The sequence below is a fragment of the Cavia porcellus genome, unplaced genomic scaffold, assembly GCF_034190915.1.
Source record: "Cavia porcellus strain 051 isolate PalLab524CR breed Dunkin Hartley unplaced genomic scaffold, mCavPor4.1 scaffold_10, whole genome shotgun sequence".
Classification (NCBI taxonomy): Eukaryota; Metazoa; Chordata; class Mammalia; order Rodentia; family Caviidae; genus Cavia; species Cavia porcellus.
Window position 1 is genome coordinate 79933685 of NW_026947493.1, and position 6687 is coordinate 79940371.

General features: G+C 43.7%; 1 pseudogene; it reads left to right on the top strand.

Annotated features, from left to right (window-relative positions):
- Positions 1-2057: 2057 nt before the first annotated feature.
- LOC100723888 (BMP-2-inducible protein kinase-like) lies at positions 2058-4771 on the top strand (annotated as a pseudogene).
- Positions 4772-6687: the final 1916 nt, after the last annotated feature.

A 6687-nucleotide genomic window follows, 5' to 3' on the forward strand; every position in this document is an offset into this window, starting at 1 on the left:
AGAAATTAATCAGTGTAAACTTAAGGTAAAATTATTTCCTAACAGCCACGTTGCTCCTCTTTAATAAAACAATCAGGAAGAAGATTTTACTGGATTTCCTAAAAGCTTCCGAACACAACCTTACTTGAAAGAGCCTAAGTCAACTAGCATAAGTAATGACACTGAGAATAGCTGGAATAAACCCCCAGATAATGCGTTCATCCCCCACGCCGCTCTATGTTCTTCTTGGAAAATGCCCTAATTCCTGTAGCTCCTCTTTTCTCCAGACTGAAACCACACACCTTCTCCTGACTTTTCATCTGTTTCCCTCCCCAGCAGGCGTGAACTACTCATGTATGTATCCCACAAGAAGGTTGTAAGCCACTACAGGTAACACCTGGGACATTTAACTTTATAAACGATGTCTGTCTCCTTATAAGAGCTTGATAAAATATCTGTGGTACCCTGGTCATCAGATCTATCATTAGAGTAATAATACTATGCTAAAAGGGATATACTCCATGCATTCTTCATGCATTCATTGGTTGTTCTTGTATTCATTCATATTTTGTTCCTTCATTTATTTTTGCAAAAATCAGATGTGCAGAATTGGATTAATCTTAATCTTTAACTCATATTATTATCCTACTTTAATACGTAGGTTCTATCTCATTTTAACTCATTTTGTGTTATTGCTGGTTAACTCTAATAACACAGTGAATTCCCTTGACCTCAACTCTCACCTTCAGACTACACTGTTGGCACTGATTTACTTCTAAGTATTTTGCCCCCTTTCTTTCTCACATGAAGAAATTCCTATCAAGATTTATCATCTGTGGGTTTTTGTTTTAACTAATATTTACATAAATTTAAACCATATCTTCATTCATACCTACTTTAAAAGTATTTACTAAATGTTTTTATGTCAGAGAATAATGATTGTAAACTGTGTGAACTGCAAACACATACTAATAAAATAAAGTAAGCTACTACTTAACTAATAAGAAAAGAAGGAAGCATTTTGTTTTATTGAGAGTTAATGATGTCTGGTCAGCACCCACCAATCTCGGAGTGAAAGTTTCCAGCACTCTTGTGAGGAGAACAGAGCTTCCCGTGTTGATTGGTCCCTTGTCTGTAAAGTACAGGCTGAGTGTGTTCCCAGGAGCATAATGGGGAGCAGAACTCTCTCAGGGGGCATGCTCTCCTCTGAGCCATCACTAGCTGGTCACTTCGGGTGGGTGACACATTGTTAACTGGAAACCCACAAATGCATGTAGTATTTGTCATTTCAGAGGCTGGTCCATAGCATCTTATTCACTTGGGCAATGTTACTTCCTCCTGTCCCCTTTCCTACGTCGCTGCTCTAGAATGGTGTTCCCATGCACATCGGTGTAAGGCGATTACTGCTCTATATTAGTCCATTTATATTGCAAATACAAAATACCAAGGCTGAGAAATATATAAGAAGAGATATATTTAGCTCAGAATTCTGGAGAGTCAAGAGCGTAACCCCAGCGTCCATCCAGCTGCGGGGAAGGCCCTGTCACCACAGAACTGTGAGAAGAGCACTTGAGAAATCAAGGCAGGAAGTCAGAGAGATCCAGGGCCCAGGCTTCCTCTTTTGATAACAACTCAGTCACAGAAGTAACTCACCCCGAAAGAGCAGCACTAATCCTCTCTGAGGATGACACTTCAAAGCCTAACCAGCTTGAACGAGGCTCTCATCTCAAAAGTCCCACCGTTTGAACATTGTCATACAGAGGACCAGGCTCCCTGCACGCACAGTAACCTTAGGGGAAGAAAACGCATCCAATCCAGAGCAAAGATGATTCCCACACACACACACCCATCATGTGTGACAGAAACCAGAGCTAGAAGAATGAAAATCAGCACAGCACTGTGAGCTGTGCATAATACCGCGGCACCCTTCTCCCTGTCTTTTCCTCCTGGGTGCAATCAGCTCAGTCCTGCCAGGCTCCCGTGGCTTCAGTGGCTCAGGTCCCTGCCCTGTCCCGTCCTTCCATGGTTCCCCTTGGACAATGGGAACAAGAAGAGTGTAGGGAAGTAGAAGCACCAAGATGCAGTACGTGTGTGTACAGATCTCTCACAATGAATGTGTATATTGTCTCCGTACTAAAGGTGTCTATCGCGTGTCTACAAACGTATACTAAAATTTTTTTCAAAAAAGGGATGAGATTCTATCTGACTCCAGGAAGATGGATACCATCAAGAAATCAACTAACAACAATGCGGGCAAGACTGTGGGGAGAAAGGACCCATCTGCATCACTGGTGGGAGTATAAATTGATACAACTGCTATGGAAACCAGTATGGAGATTCCTCAAAAATTTAAAAGTAGAAATTCCACTTGATCCAGGTATTCCCCTTCTGGGTATCTCTCCAAAAGAGTCAGTCACCATAGCACAGTGATGCACACATGCTCATGTTTATAAAAGCACAGTTCATAATAGTTAAAACTTGGAAACAGCCTATACATCCATCAACAGACAAATGGATTTTAAAATGTGGTATTTATACACTGTGGAGTATTACTCTGCCATAAAAATGGTTAAACATGAGTCATTCGTAGGAAAGGGATGCACCTTGAGACCACAATGGTAGGTGAAACAACTCAGATACACAAGCTTAAACATTGCATGATTTATCTTATATGAAAAATTCAATATATATGATACAAATATATGGTATATAAATAAAATACAAATCATAGGAAAAAAAGAGAAAGAAAAAGAAAGGTGGTATAATCCAGCATGCACAATGTACCTAAAAGTGTAATCTGCCTTAGGACAACTGTCTTACGTGCTATGTATTTTCTTTGGCCTGCTAGCCTGGTTTTCAATTATACCATTATAGATGATAATTAGCTGTGCAAGTTCTTGTAAATAACTGGATATGGGTCAGGGACACATGCTTTCCACACCCCCCAGCACTCCTTCAGGACCATGAAGTTCTGCCCAAGTCCAAGGGCCGAAGCCCGGGGACCTGCAGGGTGGCAGTAGCCACCACGTCTGGGGTTTGAGATCAGCTCCTACCAGGTCACCCTGGTGGAGTTGCTAGCTGAAGGAACCAACTAGGGGCCTTGTGCTTGCCAGGCATGCGCTGTACTGCCGAGCTGCATCCCCAGCCCTGGTGGAGCCTCCACAGTTTCCAGTGAAGACTCATGGTGGAATCCGATGTGCGTGGAAGTGAATGGATGTCAGTAACATGCCAGACCTCCACATTTGCAAAAGGGAAATTACCTGAAGCAGTTACCTGGTCACAAAATCATCGTGGGTTATTTGAACTGTGCCGTTGATTCAGTTAGTGGTAATGCACAGGAAGTGCTTATTTTAATGGAGCATTGTCGACCTTGACAGGCAGTGAATCAGATGGGTGAGAAGCTGCAGACAGGTTTTACAGGACCAGAAGTGCTATGATATTTTGTGATACCTGTGAGACTGTTGTAAGGTTGTGTCAATGTAAGACTCCAGTCTTCACCAGGATCTGAAGGCAGAAAATATTTAGTTAAATGATTGTGGAAATTACGAACTTTGTGATTTTGGCAGTGCCACTGATGCATTTCTCAGTTCTCAGAAAGATGGAATTAATGTAGTAGAAGAGAAAATTTAAAAATATACAACTCTGTCATACAGAGCCCCTGTAATGACCAACCTTTATGGTGGGAAACCCATCACCACCAAAGCCCTAGGATGCTTACTGTATAAAGTGTCTCTTCACTCTTCCTCTTGATGAGAGTCAGGTTGTCATTGATGGTGACAGCCTCACCAACCATCCCGGACAATTCTGGTTACTCCCATAATGTACCTTGCTTAACGAGGTTCACACTTGAACCAGACCCAGCACATAGACCTGATGTATTTCAAGTATCTTATTCTGCATTTAAATTTGCCAAAAAGGATTGTGAAATTTCCAACATATCAGTACCTCTTTGATTCCTTTACTGAAGCAACTGCTTGCAAAAGCCAAATGAAAGCCAGAATAACAGATACCATTGGACCAAGAGAAACCTCAACTGCACCTAGACAAAGACCAAAGGCCAGCTCGACTACCGCCACTCCCAGGCTGCTGACCATTTGAACTTCGCACTGCCAGTGAAAGTCTCTCCTACTGGTGAATCTGGGAACCACGGACCAAAAGGAGCCTGGAGATCTAGAAATGACCCTGAAAGTTTACTGGGGCAGGGTCCCCCTGAGCAGCCACCACACAGCATGGAGTCCTCCAGCAGCTCCAACAGGGAGACTGGAGCATCACCATCCTCACCAGCAGCACCAGCAGCACCTGTTTCTCCAGGACGCTCACATGCAGCAGTCCCAGCATGCACTGCAGCAGCAACACTTATTCCAACCACAGTTTTAATGCATGCAGTGTATCAGCTGCAACCTCCCCCACCACGGTACCCCACAGGGACGCAGCAGTGTCAGCAGGGTTTCTTGCAGCAGCAGATGCTAGCTCCGCATCAGCAGTCTCGACAGCAGGCATCACCTGAATATCTGCGCTCCCCTCAGGAGTTTTCATCAGCCTCGGTTCCCTATGCTTCTTCACTTCCTGTTCAGATTGGAACCATCGTTACGGTACAAATAGGTCAATGTCTGAGAAAGACACAGTTGCCAATTTTACAAATCAGAAGAGCATCAGTAACCCACCTGATAGGTCAGAATGGGATCTTTTTGGAAAGGACAATTTCTCCAAGTTAACAGAAGAGGAATTGTTGGACAGAGAATCTGAGCGTCTGAGATCAACTAAGGAACCCTTGCAGACTTATTTTGCATGAGAGTAAAATAACTCCATACTTATTCAGCAAGGCCAAAGACTCTTTTCAGGTGGTATATTATGTAGAAAATTATTTTTGTTCATTTAAGAGCAAAATTCAGGCCATCTTTCACATATACTATCAAACTACGTTATGTGCATTAGGAACTAGTTGCTTATAGTAGCTATTAAACCCAAGACTGAATTTAAAGTCAGAATATCTCCAAAATGTGGGAAATTAATATTAAATAAACAGAGAGACATCAGTATCTTTCTCATCATTTTGTAGCTCTGTTCTTTTGCACACACAAGGGAAAATGCTATGGGTCTGAGATGCCCTTTAAAAATACCTGACAGAAAACCAGGGCTATTATCCTGGGTTAATGTTCTATAATCCCTTTCTTAATGAGTGGTCACAGAAAAAGGTTGCTTTGTTGCCCTGACACAGAAAAAGTTAAATAAATTATTTTCCACTTTTAAAAAAAATGAAAAAAAAAAAGAATCTGATGCTGGGACAGTAAAAGGGGGCGGTGGTGGGGAGAAGGGGACGGAAACGTGCCATGTGCAGGTACCACCCCTACAACAAACAGAACCGTTATGCAGTCCAGCCATGTATAATAAGAGTCAACAAAACAAATCAAAGGTGAACATCTCAAGGCGATGCAAACCACATAAACATCACTGCCCTGTGCACGCGCCCTCCCCAGGCCCACCCCACTGCAGCCTCTCTCTGGAGGAGCCCCCTCCCCTGGACTCCACACTGTTTCAGATACTATGCGGTACTTTGTTTTCCTAGTTTTGCTATTTTTTCCCCCATAACATTTGCAAGAGAATAGTTAGGAGGCCATACAATCTGGGGAAACTTATCTTGGTTTATTTCAGTCTCTGGATTTATTTCATTCCTGCCATTTAAACGTGTGTGTGTGTGTGTGTGTGTGTGTGTGTGTGTGTGTGTGTGTCCTCCTAGGCACTCCCTCCAAAAGAGGACTTGTCTTCACTCAGTTCTTGACCCATGTCCCTCCCGCCACTGTCACTATGATTCTTTGAAAGTCCTTCCTCAAAGCGATGTGAACAAAAGCTCGGGAAACACAGCCACTTATTTCCCAAGGAGCCCAGCGAGCATACTTGATTCAATTTATTCGGCCTTAGAGATGTCGATGGGTTCCCTTCATTCATCTTGTCTCAGCTAGAAAGGCTCGTGGAAATGTCCCCATCCACGAACAAACCCTGGTCCCCTTCCCCACCACAGCCAGGTTTTGCTTCACCAAATCTCCCCCCAGGAAGAGGCCTCTTTATTATCTCCCAAACTCTTCCTGCATCGTGGGCACTGCCTGAAGAGCTGACCATGACGATCCATTGGAAAACACGGCTCATGGTGACCCATTATGCTCGTACGTGAACGTCATCAGCATCCTGATTGGTTTTCTTGGCTCGCCAATTCTAATAAGAACATCATACACACAGGAAGCATAAAAATCTCTCATTAAATGCAGCATGAACCTGCACTTATTTAAGAAAGGGTTCTCCAGCCCACTCGATGCTAACTCAACCTCCACACCCCTGGCATCTGGCTGTCTGTCCTTCTGGCCTCTGCAGGTTGTGTGAGGCCTCACAAGGCACCTGCAGGCCCCAGGCGTCCGTGAAACCGCCCTGGGTCCCCTGGGGCTCGGCTCGCTGATGTGGGCCTGAGTAAAAGGGGCGGGCGGTGGTGCCAAGCAGCCGGTTTTTATTCTGGCATTTGCCAGAAGGGAAATTGCTAAAATGTTTTAGGGCCCCCTCAGGAGAATAAAAATGTCACACTGCCTTTAGCTTTTATCCCTCACTAAAATCAATGTTTTCTAAAAGAGAGAAGCTTTTAATACTCTTAGAAGGGGATTGCTTCAGATCCAGCTTTCATTCATTAGCCACATACTTTTGGCCAGGGTTTTAATAACTCCA